Source organism: Giraffa tippelskirchi, chromosome 1, assembly GCF_054371585.1.
Source record: "Giraffa tippelskirchi isolate mGirTip1 chromosome 1, T2T-mGirTip1v1.2.pri, whole genome shotgun sequence".
NCBI lineage: Eukaryota > Metazoa > Chordata > Mammalia > Artiodactyla > Giraffidae > Giraffa > Giraffa tippelskirchi.
Genome location: NC_137275.1, coordinates 56205326 through 56223980, shown reverse-complemented (window position 1 = coordinate 56223980; position 18655 = coordinate 56205326). Strand labels below are relative to the sequence as shown.

Genomic DNA, 18655 nt, shown 5'->3' with positions numbered 1-18655 from the left:
GAATAGCTCATTACTGCAGATTCAGCAGGATAAAAAGGCCAATTCTAATATGCTTTCATTACAATTTTTAGCTAACACAGTCAGAATGTTTGATAGATTCATAGTAAAAATAACACAGGCAGAAACTAAGAATCAGTATTTTGAGGTCAAAGAAAAAAAGATCCATGGAACAAGAACATCTAATAACTCATCATTCTGATTTTTGACAGCATAAACACATACAATGTAATTACCAAAAAGTGAAGTAGATTGTTTTGCAAAGAAACCATAAATTTGGAGGAGGAATTATGCATGTTGGTTTTTATGGTAATGATCTTCAGAGATTATTTCTGTAGTGTTTTTCTGTGGTCCAATAATTCTGTTGATGATCAGAGATCATTCTTCTCTTCAGAACAGCATTGTCAAGATGATCAAGACTGTAATAGGATCTTTTCTGTAATTATTGATCTTGAATTAGAGATGGAATTTGTGTGTGCTGCTAAAGAGGAAAAGAAGTTATCTCTTGGTAATGGTGTGTGACTAGAGGGAAAAAGAAATGGGGACTAGTTTTTATAAGTGATAAGTAGGTTGCAAAAGAGTGTAGCAAAAGCACCCTATGATTTTTTTATGAGCCATATGCTCCTTGGTTATCTGGCTTGTCCCTCAACAATGACCCATTCCCTGGTATTCAGGGCCACTAAAATAAATTAGGCCAAAAGGAGAAGGTACTTGAGAACATTAGCGTCTTAATATAAATATGTTTCTTTTGCAGTCACTTGCACAAATATAAATCAGAACCCCAAATAGCAAACTGAAAAAGAATGAAAACTGTGCCTAGATAATTAAGCTTTTTGCAGCTGTTATCTGAATCTGTAGCAAATAATATCTACTAACACCTCAATTCCCTATGGATGAGACTGAATCTACACAAACACGTGTTATTTTTCTAACACGTTTATTTTCTAAATATAGTTAATAAAACTGAGCATTAAAATTTCATTTAGACTCTGGTTGGAGTAACTACTTGGAGTTTTATTTAAAAGAGTTCCTTATATATTTCAAGATGAAGATTTATAGAGCTAAATAGTAAAAATCCATGTAATAACAATTCACATTTTTAGGTAATTGTTTTGTAAAATGGAATTAAATAAATTATTATATGGCTAACTAATTATGCTCTTTTATAATAATTGAGATGTAGGATATCATACTTATTAAGAACATTGAAAGAGGTTCACATGTCCTCGGGCATGTTGCACAGGCATGTTGCACAGTCTACTGTGCTTCTAGGCTTTTCTGCCTCCTCTGTGAGAAGAAAAATCTAATAAATAACACCTCCTTTCTCTACCTAAGTTCTAAACCAATTGAGAAATGGGATGAAAGATGCAGGAAAAAAAACCCAAATATCATAAAGACTCAGAAGAATCAGTTAGGAGCAAGCACCTAAATGGAATTGTTCCTGCTTGTTCACTCAGGCTAGATCTTGAAACAGGGCATCAGAGAGAAAATTAAGTCTGCAGAACAGTCTCACTTACAGAAATTGTTTTGTCCTACTGATTAAAGCCGAGATAAAACATCAGAAATGAAACTCCCTATAAGGAATTTTGAAAGACATTCCACACATTTGAGTACATGGATTAGTGGCAATAGCCTAATGACCTGGTAATGAGCTCCACTTTCATGGGAAAGAATAAAGTAGTCAAAGAGACAGAAATACTTAGTAAAAGTCACTCCTCATCAAAGTTTCCCACTAGTATTCTGTGGGACACTAGCATTCTCTAGGGCTTCCCTGATAGCTCAGTTGGTAAACAATCCACCTGCAATGCAGGAGACCCCAGTTCGACTCCTGGGTTGGGAAGATCCCCTAAAGAGGGAAAAGTCTACCTAGTCCAGTATTCTGACCTGAAGAATTCCATGGACTCTACAGTCCATGGGGTTGCAAAGAGTCGGACATGACTGAGTGACTTTCACTCACTTAGCATTCTTTACTTTTAATTTTCTAAGAACAGTGGGGCTAGCATTTCAGGTTCTGCTTTTGCAGGAGTATGCTTAGCTCCTTGGGGAGATTCCTACCTTTTTGAAGTCACCCCCTCAACCCCAACCACTATTCCATGATATTCTTCTAGGACTGCTGGTGGGCTATACAGATTTTGCCACCAGGCACTATGAGGGGATACCAGAATGAAATGGATCAGAACAGAGCATTACTCAAATTTGCTTACAGCCCAGATCATGTCAAAACTATATTTTCCATATGCAAGGAGATAAAATAAAAAAATTAATGAATACAAAATTAAATGAAGAATTGAATTAATGAATATCAAATTGCATGAAGATTTTCCAACTATAAAATTCCAGCAGCACAGAGAAACCCAAAATTTAAATACAAATCCCACACTATGATCAAATGCTCAGGCTGAAGTTAAGTCCAAAAATTAAATGTCTATATTTGGACATTAACCACAGATTTCAAGTCTCCTATCTCATGGCTGGAACATGCATTGTACTTTTGGGTTTAGAGAAGATGGTTGCTATGTGCTGAGACCCAAGAGGTATTATTTATAGCTCAATGTCTGCAGTTAAAACTCATTCTCTGGTGGCTGTCTGGGACCTGAGACTGGCAGAGTCTCTTAGGCTCTGAATAATGTGGGTAAGAGCAATTTAGGAATCTCCTGTACAACTCTCCTTTCCCATCTGTTTAAAGTAACTGAGGGCAGACACAAGGAGCCACTAAATACATCTATAAATCAGCAATGCAATCTCAAGGCTGGTCCTAGGTAAATGGTACTCGAGGGCAGAGCAGGAGCGCCACTTTTCTTCCTTAGACTGTGGTCCTGTGTAATCTGACCAGTCACCCAATACTTGTCACTTCAATAACACTGTGTTAAGAATCATAGACTGGTCAAAATTAAACATGTAAGTCTATACATTTTGAGTTGTTTGTTTCTAACAAGTTGAGAATGATGTGCCATAGGCATTTTAGAAATCATTTTTTTAACTGAGGTTACGCTGCTTTTAAGAATTTGGACTCGAGGGATTTCTACCTTTAAATTTCTAATTTATTTTCAACTGCTTTTGTCTGTTCCATTAATTATTTAAAAACATTGGAAGTATTAAATACTGAAATAGAATAAGTTTACTTGTTATAAGTCTTATTGTAAGTCTTGTACTTGTATAAGTTTAATAATGCTAAGCATTTCATATGATCTTATGCAACCATTACACATGTGAAAAAGAAATTTCTGTAAGAGCTTTGTAAATACCTAAAATTAAGTAGCATATTTTTGACTTTTAATAATGGTCAAAACATATAGCTAAGTGACTCACTTCACTCTGTATATAATAGGTTCTAGGTTCATCCACCTCATCAGGACTGACTTAAATGTGTTCCTTTTTATGGCTGATTAATATTCCATTGTGTGTATGTACCACAACTTCTTTATCCATTCATCTATCGATGGGCATATAGGTTGTTTCCATGTTCTAGCTATTGTAAATAGTACTTCAATGAGGAATCTACAAAAATGGTTCTGAGGAAATTACTTACAGGGCAGCAATAGAGAAATAGACATAGAAAATAAACTTATGGACATGGAGAGGGGAGGAGAGGGTGAGATGTATGGAAAGAGTAATATGGAAACTTACATTACTATATGTAAAATAGATAGCCAATGGGAATTTGCCGTATGGCTCAGGAAACTCAAATAGGGGCTCTGTACCTAGAGGGGTGTGATGGGGAGGTCGATGGGAAGGAAGTTCAAAAGGGAGGGGATATATGTATACCTATGATTGATTCATGTTGAGGTTTGACAGAAAACAACAAAATTCTGTAAAGCAATCATCATTCAATGAAAAAATTAATTAAAAAATACATATATAGCTAAAGGAGAAAAGCATGTAAGTTTATAATGTTCAGCTTTACTTCTCTAAAAAAATCATATGTAGATGAATGCATCCTATTTATGCTGAGACCTGACGAATGTCATATATAAATAGAAAGGTATCTAGAAACATATATCCCAAAATATTAATAATGACTGAGTAGATAGGATTATATTTTTATTATATGTACATTTTTTCTAGTGAGTTTTTTGTAATCAATTTATTATAAATAATAAAAAATACAAAACAAACAATTATAACTATTTGCAGTTTTAAATATATTTTCTTATCCAACTGTCTTATAATTTCAAATTTATTATCAGATTATCAAGACTATTCCATTTGTGTTTTAAATTATGTCATGATTTCATTTTTATAATTACTTAGTACTATAGAAAGGCATAATATGACAGAATATCTGTCACTATGAGATGAAAAGTATGTGTAATATATAACAGAACTTTGAAAGTATATGTATAAATATATATACTCTTCAGAAATTGTGAATTTTATAAAGCTAAAAGTTGAGGTAAAGAACTGAAAAAAATCACCTTGTGTAAAGATGTGTGAAACTTGTCATAGTATATCTCAATGTAATAGTACCTCAATATGATTTATATATAAATAACCAGTTTCTGAGGATCATTTTTGATGATTTGATTCTTTTAAGAAGTATTTTCCCAGTCATCTACAACTATGGCACCTTTTAGAATATGAGAGCTAAGTAGAGTTTGGGACACTGCATGAGATTCTTAAGCCCTGTGGATCATTCCGGACCATGTTTGTGCCAAATCCCCTTGTCTGATAAGAGCTGTCATCTGAGATGATTCTGTGGCCTCTGTGTTTGTGTGTGCAAGTGTGTGTGTGTGTTTCAATGAGGAGCAAGAGACTTTTTACAGCAATCCAGTCACCTTCCTTCACCTCATTTCAGCCTCCTGATTCTCACCTGTTTATGAAGTGGCCAGTCACATTGGGATAAACCCCGACACTAAAGTTATCAACTAAAGTTACAAGGGGCAGAGCAGGCAGCTGCTGGGGCAAAATGAGGCTGGAGTGCAGAGCCCCAAATAGTCATTGTCTTCCATGGCCCCCAAAAACTGCAGCTCCACCTGACTTCTCTGTTGATCAGACCACTCAGACTTCACGCCTCTACTTTTTTCTTTTAAGGATTAGCTTGTATAATCTTGCCTGGAATTCTTTTTTTCTTCTTTTATGCTGAAAATTATCTATTCTATTTAATCCTCTTGTGGAATTCAGGTGCCAAACAGAGAATATCTTTTTCTACATTAAATGAAATTACTGGTTCTGAGGGTCCCAGGTGTGTTAAAATGTTACAAAAAAAACCCCAAAAAATCAAACAGTAAAGTCAGTCAAAATTCAATCTTGGACATTATCTCCATTAATTCTTCATTCAGTATAAATATAGCACCTACTCTGCCATGTCTCATTTAGGTGCTGTGGACAAAGTAGGTTTCATGTGATGATAAATGCCATAAAAAAGATGAAGGTAAAGTGGATGTAAATGGAACGATGATCCTCCCCACCACCCTCCCTGGAGAGGACATGAGTAAGAATGGAGAGACAGGCAGGGAAAGGACTATGAGAAGACATTTCCTGGTGAAAATAAATAGCAAGTCCAAAGGCCCTAAGGCTAGAAAATATTCAGGATGTCTGGGCATCTGAAGCAAGAAGATGGCCAGGATGGATGGAGAGGACTGAAGAAGGGCTGAGCAGTAGCCAGTGAAGACGGAGAGATCCTCAGAGACCAAAATTATGGGGCCTGGTAGGCCATAGTTTCATTTCTAAGACAAACAATTTAACATCACAGTAATCCAAGTCTATGCCCAACCACTGATGCTGAATAAGCTGAAGCTGACCAGTTCTATGAAGACCTACAATGCCTTTTAGAACTAATACCAAAAAAAAAGATGTCCTTTTCATCACAGGGGATTGAAATGCAAAAGTAGGAAGTCAAGAGATACCTGGAGTAAAAGGCAGGTTTGGCCTTGGAGTACAAGATGAAGCAAGGCAAAGTCTACCAGAGTTTAAGAGAACACACTGGTCATGGTAAACACCTTCGTCCAAAAATACAAAAGGCAACTCTACACATGGACATTACCAAACGGTCAATACCAAAATCAGATTGCTTATGTTCTTTGCAGCTGAAAAGGGAGAAGCTCTATACAATCAGCTAAAATAAGACCTGGAGCTGATTGTGACTCAGATCATCAGCTGTTATTGCAAAATTCGGGCTTAACTTGAAGAAGGTAGGGAAAAACCACTAGACCATTCACGTATGACCTAGATCAAATCCCTTAAGATTATACAGTGGAGGTGACAAGTAGATTCAAGGGATTAGATCTGTTAGAGAGAGTTCCTAAAGAACTGTGGATGGAGGTGCCTTACATTGTACAGGGGGCAGTGACTAAAACCATCCCCATGAAAAAGAAATGCAAGAAAGTAAAGTGACTGTCTGAGGAGACTTTATAAATAGCTGAGAAATGAAGAGAACTGAAAGGCAAGGGGGAAAGGAAAGATATACCCAACTGAATGCAGAGCTACAAAGAATAGCACAGAGAGATAACAAGGCCTTATTCAATGAACAATGCAAAGAAATAGAGGAAAGCAATAGAATGGGAAAGACCAAAGATCTCCTCAAGAAAACTGGAGATATCAAGGGAACATTTCATGCAAAGATGGGCACAATAAAGGACAGAAATGCTAAGGACCTAACAGAAAGAGAAGAGATTAAGAAGAGCTGACAAGAATACACAGAAGAACTATACCAAACAGGTCCTAGTGAACCAGATAGCCACAATGGTGTGATCACTCACCTAGAGCTAGACATCCTGGGTGTGAAGTTAAGTGGGTCTTAGGAAGCATTACTATGAATAAAGCTAGTGGAGATGACAGAATTCTAGCAGAGTTATTTAAAATCCTAAGATGATGCTGTTAAAGTATTGCACTCAATATGTCAGAAAATTTGGAAAACTCAGCAGTGGTCACAGGACTGGAAAATGTCAGTTTTCATTTCAATCCCATAGAAGGGCAACATCAAAGAATGTTAAAACTACCATACAATTGCATTCATTTCCTATGTTAGCAAGGTTACGCTCAAAATCCTTCATGATAGGCTTCTGCAGTATGTGAACTCAGAACTTCCAGATGTACAAGCTGGGCTTAGAAAAGGCAGAGGAACCAGAGATCAAATTGCCAACTTTCTTTGGATCATAGAGAAAGCAAGGGAATTCCAGGAAAATATCTACTTTTGCTTCATTGAATATGCTAAAGCCTTTGACTGTGTGGATCACAACAAACTGTAAAATTCTTAATGAGATGAGAATACCAGATCACCTTACCTGTTTCTGAGAAAACTGTATGTGGATCAAGAAACAACAGTTAGAACTGGACATGGAACAACAGACTGGTTCCAAATTGGGAAAGGAGTACGTCAAGACTGTATACTGTCACACTGCTTATTTAACTTATATGCAGAGTACATCATGCTAAATGTTGGGCTGGAAGAATCACAAGCTGGAATCACGATTGCTGTTAGGAATATCAACAACTTCAGATATGCAGAGGATACCACTCTAATGGCAGAAAGTGAAAAGGAACTAAAGACCTCTTAATGAGGTTGAAAGAGGAGTGACAATACTGGCTTAAACTCAACGTTAAAAAAATGAAAATCATGACATCCAGGCCCATCACTTCATGGCAAATAGAAGGTGAAAAAGTAGAAGCTGTGACAGGTTTTCTCTTATTGGGCTCCAAAATCACTGTGGATGGTGACTGCAGTCATGAAATTAAAAGACGCCTGCTCCTTGGAAGAAAAGCTATGTAAAACCTAGACAGCATATTAAAAAGCAAAGACATCCCTTTGCTGACAAAGGTCTGTCTAGTTAAAGCTATGGTTTTTCCAGTAATCATGTATGGATGTGAGAGTTAGACCATAAAGAAGGCTGAGCACTGAAGAATTGATGCTTTTGAACTATGGTATTGGAGAAGACTCTTGAGAGTCCCTTGGAAAACAAGATCAAACCAATCAGTCTTAAATGAAATCAATCCTGAATACTTATTGGAAGTACTGATACTGAAGCTCCAATACCTTGGCCACCTGCTGTGAAGAGCCAACTCATTGGAAAAGATCCTGTCTGGGAAAGATTGATGACAAAAGGAGAAGAGGTCCACAGAGAATGATATGTTTAGATAGCATCACCAACTCAATGGGCATAAATTTTAACAAACCCTGGGAAATAGCTCGGAGGATAAAGGAGACTGGTGTGCTGCAGTCCCTGTGGTTGCAGAGTCAGACACAACTTGTGATTGAACAACAGCAACAAAAAGCCACAGGAAGGATTTTGGATTTTTAACTGAGTTTGATAGGATGATATTGAGAGATGGGTTTTGGCCTTTGGAATGGCTCAACCTGATCCATGTATTTAATATAGAACTTTGTTTGTAGGTAGAAACTATTTGTGTGAGGGCTAGCATGTCAGCTGGATACCACAGAAGGCCAGACAAGAGATGATTATGGCTTGGACCAGAGTGTTAGCATGACTGCTATATGGATGTGATCTGAGACAGAAAGGGTGAAATTCAGTTTGACTCTGGGAGTTTTGGCCTTTGGAAAAGGGTGAATGATTGTGCCATTTACAAAGATGAGAACAACACAGTAGCTGGACTACAGGACTGTTAATGCAGTGAGAAATAGAAAAGCTACTCAGATTCTGTGGGACTAATAAGATTGGTATATATTTAGGATAAGGCAACAGAAATTCAACATTGATCTATTTTTTAATCCTCCATAAACCCATTATCTACACTACTGACAAGTGAAAAGCTCTGGCATATGACTCATTTATTTGTGAATTCATTTCCTCCGTACACACAGATGGTGTTTGCAGAGATTGGAATAGGGAGACCTGTTGGAGAGGCAGGGATCCTCAAGAGTTCCATGTGACTGTCTCACCTATGGGGGAAAACATGCACTTGCTTATGTTTATAACCCTTTAAGTCAAAGCCAAATCACAAGGCGTTCACTGTCTTTTTCTCTGGTCTCACATTTAATATAATTTTGTTGCCTTTTTCTTTTCTTCTCCTCTACATAGCTTTGTATAACTGTTGTCATAGCAACAGGATAGTCTTTGCTTAGAAGAAATAATTTGGACTTAACTGAATTATAAATCAATACCATCAGTAGCATGGCTTTTTTTGTTTTTATCACTCCCAAGTAATATTGAGGAGTCAAGCTTTTATTGAGGTTTTTGAGACATAGGACCTATGATGTCTAAGGCAGAAGTCAGCAAGCTTTTGTGTAAAGGACCAGGTGGAAATATTTTTAGGCTTTGAGAGCTATAGAGTCTCCATTCCAACTACTTAATTCTGCCTTGTAGCATGATACAGCCATAGACAATTCGTGAATGAATGGATGTGGCTGCATCCCAATAAATCTTTATTTACAAAAACAGGCAGCAGGCTGGACTTGGCAGATGGACCATAGATTGCCAACCCATGATCTAATGGGTTCCTTCCTCTCACTTTCTAAGATACTGTTTAAAGTATGTTCAGCGTGTCATCCACAGCAGAATACCCGGGTCCTACCTCAGTACGACTGAGTTGGAATTTTTATGGTTATGAATTTGCAACAGGTTCCAAGATTGGTGCCCACTCAAATGTGAGGTCAAAGGCTGAGGTGCAGCAAACTTCCATAAAATTTCCATAAAAGCACCCCTGAATAGAATAGGGTGTGTGTGTGCGTGTGCCTGCATGCTAAGTTGCTTCAGTTGTGTCCAACTCTTTGTGACTCTATGGATCATGGCTTGCCAGGCTCCTCTATCTGTGGGATTTTTCAGACAAGAATATTGGAGTGGGTTGCCATGCCCTCCTACAGGGGATCTTTCTGACCCAGGGATTGAACTCGTGTCTCTTATGTCTCCTGCATTGGCAGGTAGGTTCTTTACCACTAGCGCCATCTGGGCCATAGAATGGAATATAAATTACCACAAAGCTTTCCACATTCTGAAATCAATATCCATCCATTATAAGTGAAGTAACATATGAGCAGCCTGAATAGTATTTAAGAAAAGAAAGAAGAAATTTGCCAACATTTTAAAGTCAGGAAGATTTTACTTGAAAATATGGATTTCCGGCTCCTCTTATAAATCATAGCATCTGGCAACACTGAGCCCACATTCTTGCATACATAGCAAAAGTCTGCTGGAGTTGAGTCATGGGCACCAGACTCAGAGAAAGTACATATGCTCAGATTTAGACCACACTCCCCACCATTCCTTACCATCTCTCATATCACTTTACCCATTTCAGTTACAGGTCTCCCTTTTGTGATCATTTCAATTTACAATGACTGATTTAATAAATGCAGTCTCAGTTCGGTTCAGTCACTCAGTCGTGTCTGACTCTGCGACCCCATGGACTGCAGCACACCAGGCCTCCCTGTCCATCACCAACTTCTGGGATTTACTCAAACTCATGTCCATTGAGTCAGTGATGCCATCCAACCATCTCATCCTCTGTCATCCCCTTCTAGTATTTATTAATGATAGATTATCACTGGCTAATTTATCCATCTTTTATACCAGAAAGTGAAAGTGAAGTCGCTCAGTCCTGTCCGACTCTTTGCAACCCCTGTAAGCTATACATATGAAAATTTTAAGTTGCTAATTTCAATAGAACATGTCTAGAATGCAAAAGATAAAACCATTTTTATATTTCCTGTTGTGTTACCTATAACTCTGTTGTCTCTGTGCGGAATGAAAGAAGGGACCCAGAACAATACATGGCAAGTCAAATGCATGTATTTTTTTTATTATTGTTGAAATGTGTCAGTGAAACAGAAAGAATCAGGTAGCAATGCTGTTTAATACATTAAGGTCTGTTCCAGCACCCCATATTGAAAGGGAGAATGTGTTCTTTGGCGGCTACTCTCTGATGCTTCTGATGGGGACACTTTGAGGTGAAGCCTGGAAGAGGGGATGAAGACAGAGTGTGACAAGAAACATAAGCATTTCTGACTTCCCAAAGAAACATTGCTTTTCACCTTTTGTACTTGCTGACAGGACCTTAAAGTCTAGCTCTAACTGGTTGACATTTCCTTTCATTCTGTGCTCTCTCACTTTCTCCACTATTTTCTCTGAAGCCCCTGGTGGGAGGGAGAGGAAGAGTGCTGAGGAAAATGGAGAGATCATGCAAAGATAGCATACATTTCTAAGAAAGTTTCTACCAGTAAAGAAGAAAAAATAACTTGGAAAGTGTTTATTGCTATCTTTTTGTTATGAGGAAAGGCACTTATGTTCACTCACAATTGTCCTAATTTTTAAATGTACCACTAATATCAGGAAAGCATAACAAATGGTTATGATGTCAGATACTAGATTCGATGTCAGATACATAGAGGTGTGAATGCCAGCTACGTAACTTCCAAGCTGTACTTTAAGTAGTTGCTTTATTTTTCTAAGTGACAATTTCATCACCTGCAAAATGGAAAGAAGAATACTTTCTGCCTGATAAAACTATTACAAGGATTACATCCATGTGAAGCACCTAGTAATGGGCCATGTATTTAGGAAACAAACAAATGATGTTTCTCCCTAATTATTACTTTTATAAAATGTGGATAATAATTAAATCTAGCTCATCAGGTTACTATGAAGATTTAATCAGACTCTATTCATGGAACATATATTCCAGTGCCTTACACATGGTGAGTCCTTGATATATGCCACTTGTTGTTAAAAAAACTATTACTATAACAATTATTGTTCATAACAATAGAATCATTTGGCAAAAAGAAATTCATTTTAGATGTGATTGCTAATGGTTATCTAATTTTTCAAACTACAATCCAAATCATGCCATGTAAGAACCATCCTACACATGAAATTGCCTTGGTTTTCTTAACAGGACATAGCATAATATATTGGAAGGAAAATAAGCTTTGAAATCTGGTCTCCACTCCTCTAGTTATTAGCTGGGTGATGTCAGATATGCCATCTCTGAGCTTGAGTGTGTCATCTGTGAGCCATAATACTCACTTGATTTAGGATAAAAAACAATTTAAAAATTTTTTATCAAGATTCAGTGAAGTGTTGTATGTCCTTGATATGAAGGCTTGGGTTTTCCTCATTGCTATAGTTCTTGAATGCTCTCCAGTACAGGTTTGCCTTATACATGTTCTTGCTCACATTTGCATACATTTTTAAGTTGTTAGAAGAGACTCTGTATAAACTACTCCTATCATTTAACATAGTGGTTCTCCCTGCAAGCAACTTTTGTCTCCAAGGAGATATTGGTAGTGTCTAAAGACATTTTTTATTGTCTTGATTGGGTTGAGGAATGGCAAGGAGAAAGTGTTCAACTTGAAATTAGTAGGTAGAGGCCAGGGATGCTCTTAAACATTCTATAAATGTACAAGGCAGCACATTACAGCAAAGAATGGCAAGTAGTTTGGCCAAAATGTCAATAGTAATGAAATTGAGACACTCTGATCCAATATTGATCTCTCTGCCTCCTTAGATTTGACTGAGTCGAGAAGCTTAAAGTAGACAGACAATTCAAAAACTGATCTTAGAAACTGTTAACCTCAATAAATAAAATATAACTACTACATGATCCATCAATTCACTGTTGGAAATATATCCAAAGGAAACAAAACTGCATGTCAAAGGGATTTCTGCACTCCCATAAACATAGCAGGATTATGCACAATAGGTAAGACATGGAAACAACCTAGGGATCCATTGATGGTTGAATAGGAAAAGAAAATGTGGCATATATACAAAAGAAGGAATATTACTCAGCCTTAAAAAAGAAAGAAATGCTTTCATTTATGACAACATGGATAAACCCTGGGGGGTACTATACTAAATGAAATAAGTCAGAAAAAGACAAATACTGTGTAATTTGTTATATGTGAGATCTAAAACAACAAAAACAAAAACATGAACTCAAAGATAAAAGAGATCAATTTTGTGGTTACCAAAGGAGTGGAGTGGGAACTGAATGAAGGCAGTCAAAAGGCACAAAACTTCCATTAACAAGATAAATATGTACCAGGAATGTAAAGCACAACATGATGGCTAGTGTCAACAGTGCTATAGGGTATAATAACTGGAAGCTGTTAAGAGTAAATCCTAAGAGTTCTCATTACAAAGAAAAAATTATTTTCTTTTTTTGGTTTCTCTGTGAGATCCTGAATATTAACTAAACTTATTGTGATAACCATGTCTCAATCTTTACAAGCCATATAATTATGCTGTACACCTTAAACTTATAGTGTTGCATATCAATTATATTTCAATAAAACTAATAAGAATAAAAAGGAAACAGGCTACCTGAATGGTATGAGTCTTAGCAATACTAAGATTTTTCTATATCAAAATGCTTCATATTTCTCTCTGTGTTTACAGATCCATTCCTTTGACTTTGCTTATTTTTTAATCCTTTCCTGGATAAGAAATGAGTAACATATCACTCATCATTAATATATGTACATTTTTATTCTATCTGTGGTAAAAACCCCTAATATTTGCCAACACAAGGGTGCAGTAACCTGAGCACAATAGGCTCTGAGCTTGGAGATTTCACAGGCATCACCCAAGATGATTGGCTTCAGTGCTTCAATACCCTATTGTTTTGAGTCTCAAATATAATACATAAAGCAGTCAGGTGATCTTTCTATAACCTAACTAAGTATTGGATCATCCCCTGATCCAATCTAGCTTCACAGGGTCTTGGAATAAAGCTTAAATCTTTACCCCGCATACAGTGCCCTGTGTATCTGACCCTGCCCAAGCCCTGACTTGGTATTACAACCTGTCCCTGCACTCACTCAGCTCTACTCCTACTAGCCTTATTCCTGTTCCTCTAATAAACCAAGCTCATTTCAGCCTCAGTGCCTTTGCTATTTCTACTTTTCTGATGTACTCTTAGGTCTTTGTTTTGAAGCTCACCTCAAGGAAGCCCCGGCCTTTCCATCAGAACTATCACTTCAGGGCCACCGTTGCATATGGCACCCCCCAGCTGTGCTTTGTCTTTCTTCAGAACACTTCACTACCCCATGTTGTGTCACACATTGTTTGTACATGTGTGTCGTAGTTCTCCGGCATTCCCCAAAGCTCCTTTTGACTTGCAATCCCCATAAACATCATGTTAATTAGAATTCCACAGGATGCAGCTTGGCAAATGCTTACTTAATTCATCTGTATTTTTATGTCTCATTTTCTCCTGGTTTTTCCATTAAAAAAAGAAATAGGCACATCTGTGTTTCATTAAAATGTGCTAGTAATTCCAGAAATCATCAGACTGTTTGATTTATCAGACTAGAGGCCCATTTACCAAATCTGACCAACACAGAGTTTTAACAAAAGTAAATCTGAATGAGCTTCAGAGAAGCTTCTCTCTTTTGGGAGCCCCAGTGGCTCAGTGGTAAAGAACTGGTCTGCCAATGCATGAGACATAGGAGATGAAGGTTCAGTCCCTCAGTCGGGAAGATCCCCTGGAGGAGGGAATGGCAACCCACTCCAGTATTCTTGCCTGAAAAATCCCACGGCCAGAGGAGCCTGGCAGGCTACAGTCCATGGGATTGCAAAGAGTCGGACATGACTTAGCACACATGCAACGTTCTCTCACTCTCTAGACCACCCTCATGCCAGGTTAACTACTAACTGTATCTATTAAATACATTCTATATTAGGCTATATATATATATATATATATATGCATATACATACATACATACATATACACATACTCACATATACTCATACACACAACTGTCCCTTGATATTCAAAGGGGATTGACTTCAGGTATACTCTTGTATACCAAAATATTCCAGTCCTTTATATAATATGGTATAGTATTTGTGTATCATCTACGCAACCCTCCTTTATACTTCAAATCATCTCTAGATTACATATACTATCTAATAAAATGTAAATGCTATGTAAATAGTTGCTGGCATGTGGAAAAATCAAGTTATGTTTTTGAAACTTCCAAGAATTTTTTTGAATATGTTTGATCTGCAATTGATTGAATCTATGGATAGGGAATGTGCAGATACAAAGGGCTTATTCTATATAGTTGGAAAGACAGAAATAGAAGATAAAGATAGATATAGATTATGTATATATATGCTATCTAACCATAACATCTGTATTAGATCCATGTATTTATAAGAAGGTAATGTATTATCATAACTGGTCAGCTCACACATTTATGTTATCTGCTTGATTCCCAAAGGCATTTGAATTTTATTTATAAGCTCTGATCTACATGATAAAAAGCAAATAGCTTAAATTAATGCCATCTGAAGAATCCAATTAAACTTTATGCATAGGTGGAATAGGGAGCTGACTATACAGTGTGATGTGAAGACATCATATACTTGTCTTTTCCATTATATTCACCAATGACTAGATAGCACTATTAAAAGGCTACTACAAGCCACAGAGGTTTTATACAGGTGCAGTAGTCTATGTTAGTTACTAGTACCTTACGTTAGTATTTTTAAGAAACATAGATAATTGTTAGTAGAAAATTGTACCTAAACTATTTCCTAATATATTTTTTTATGTAAGAATTTGAAGCAAAAACTTTTCTGATGTTTTTCTTCCATCTGATAAGAAAACTTACAGGGAAGAACAGGCACAGTAATGTATAATCCTTATCCATGACCTGGATTTATATTATAACAGTGTATGGACCTTTAACTTTCTATTATTCTGTGCTATAAAGAGGCATCAATCCAGCATTAGACACTGTTGCCAATGTTCCTTTTGGGCATAAATTGAAAATATGAGAATCTTTAGATACATAATCATGTAAAAAGTGTTTTTAAAAAATTTTCAGTGTATGAGTACTCACCAAATTTTTTTAGCAACAACATACCAAGGTAGGTTGACAAGATTTATATAATCAGACATGCAAATGCTGCTAATGGAAGCTTTATAATTGCTCTGAAGCACAATTCATCATAATCACATGTTCTGAAAGCAAATAAATGACATGATACCTTAAATCATAGGTTTCCTATCAACTGAAGAGTAATCTTTTACTTTCTCTTTATTCTTTATGTCTCCTCTATACTCTAATTATTGATAATTCTGGCAGGAGAAATAAGCATGCAAGCTTCATCTCTTTTAAGTGATTTTAATTTAAAATAAATTTGAAAATGCCCTATATTAGGAAGCCCTATGGAATGCTATGAAAAACACACATCTGCTGGTTAATTTTTTCATGCAATTATGGAAAGAAAAATTTTCATAAACAAAGTAAAAGAAATTATAATCCCCAGTGATAGGTTTTGAAAAATAGGCCAAAGCAGATTATTTTCCCCAATGAGTGAGTCAGAATTAAATTGAACAAATAACACCACCAAAATTCAATTTTCTCTCCTTTAATAAAGAACTATAAATAACTGTTCTTTAGTTAAAATCCATTGCTGTGTGCAATGCTACTCTACCCTGGACATGAGTACTATTTTAACTTTCAGAACATGATTTGCTATAATGCACACAGTTACTTTCCTGCAAATAACCCTGCTCCCTTTTCTCCTAACAATTATTATTCCATCCCTACCCCTTTCCCTTACCTAGCCCATTCTGTCTCATAGCCACACCAATTCAGACCAATGAGATGAGATGAAAAAGGATGTGAATCAGTTATCTTGTTATATAACAACCCATTCTAAAACTTAGTAGCTTCAGTTACCATTTATACATCATTGAGTTGGTGACATGGGCTGGTTTACCTGGTGTCTCTTCTGGTTTCAGCTGGGCTCAGTTATGTGTTTTTCTTTGAAGAGTTGCCTGGATGCTGGGCACCGATTAGACTAAAATGGACTCAACTGCAAAGACTCATTTCTGCTCCACGTTATTGCTTATCATCCAGCAGACAATCTTAGGTTATCACATTGAATCTGGATAGGTTTCCAAGTGTGAAAGCAGAGACATAAAAGGCCTGCTGAGGCCGGAGCTGAGAAGTGCTCACTGTCACTTCTACTGCATTCCGTTGGTCAAAGCAAGACACAAGGCAAGCCCCGATTTAATGGGTGGGAAAGCAGAAACCACTTCTTTAAAAAAAATAAATAAAAATGTAAAATATTTATTTTTTAATTGAAGGATAATTGTTTTACAGAATTGTGTTGGTTTCTGCCAAACAGTAACATGAATCAGCCATAGGTATACATATGTTCTCTCCCTCTTGAAAGCCATCTCTTGATGGGAACAATTCAGTCACATTGTAAGGGCTGTGGCTACGGAGAGTAGAGACATTGTGGCGATGTTTCCAAACATGCTACCACAGGGAATTTGCTGAGGTTTGGGGAATAAATTCCTATTCTTTTGAGGCTATTGCTTATGAAGAGATATTTCCTTTCCTTCCATATATTTTCTTGTGAGGATATCAGGTTTAAACCTGCAACATCTAACTCAATGTCAACAAAGTAGCAAGTCTGCACAGAAGAAGAGAGTCCAGAGAAACAGAGAAGGCACAGAAAAAGCCAACTCCGGTCCATCCTGCCTCCCACCCCTCCCTGGCCTCCATCATCCCTAGGCAACCACTGATGTACTTTCTGTCACTCTGGATTAGCTTCAGTTGCCTAAATGTCATCTTACAGCATGTATACTTTTTGGTCTGGCTTGCTTCACCAAGCAAATTTATTTTGAGATTCTTCTGAGTCTTTGCATGTATTAATAATTCATTTATTGTTGAGTAGTATGCCACCATAAATTTTGTTGCTTTATTCATTGCATAAGCTATTGAAAAACATTTGGGTTATCTGCAGTTTCAGGCTACTACAAACAAAGCCTCCATGAACATTTGTGTACGGTCTTTGTACAGACATTTGCTTGATTACCTTGAGTATCCCTTGGAGTAGAATGGCTAGATCATATGACAACTGTTATTTTTAACTTTTTAAGAGTGTGAAACTGTTCTCCAAAGTAGTTGTGTCATTTTACACACTTGAAATCAGTGTGAATGATTTGAATATTCAACTTGAATATGAATATGGCCAGACTATTTCTTTTTTTGCCATTCATATAGGCATTGAGTGGTATTGCATTATGAATTTAATTTACATTTTCCCAGTGTCTACTAGTGCTGAGAAACTTTTCATGTGCTTATTTGCCAGTCAAATATCTGTTCTAACTTTTTGTCAGTTTTTAAACTGGGTTATTTATTTTCTTATTGATGAGTTTTAAGAATTCTTATATATTATGGATACTTGAACCTGATATAGGGAAATAATTCTCCATGGTTCTCTCATACTTTTGCACATCTTCTGAGCAGTGGCATTAACAAAGTTGTTTATACAGTAAATATCCCTGTAATGTAGAAAGAGTGTTTTTTTCTGGGGCAGAGGATATAGTGTTTGCTTTCCAGGATAATAAAGATATTTCCTTTGGGAAAAGGTTGAGGACATTGGCTAGCAGCCACTGTAGAAGACTGGGATTTTCTAAGTTCAGAGATCCTCATCTGTCATGCAAACTCACTACCCACCCAGAATCACTGGACTTCTCTGCATCAAACCATGGGACTTGGAGAAGGAAGAGGAACCAATAAGAATATGAATTCATATTGTGGCACGTTAATTTATTAGCTCTTAAATTGATTAATCTCAGATCTTTTACAGTTCTCAACACTTCATTATGTGATTTTCTAATATTTTCTCACAGTCTATGGCTTATCTTTTTACTCACCTAGCAATGTCTTTCAAAACACAGAATTTCATAATTTTGAATAAATCTAGCAAATCAGCCTTTTATTTTCTTG

General features: G+C 36.7%; 1 protein-coding gene across 1 annotated transcript in view; it reads right to left on the bottom strand.

Moving 5' to 3' along the window:
• The window catches only part of ARAP2 (ArfGAP with RhoGAP domain, ankyrin repeat and PH domain 2), a 795317-nt gene that overhangs the window by 578382 nt on the left and 198280 nt on the right, over positions 1-18655 (bottom strand). The window lies entirely within an intron of this gene.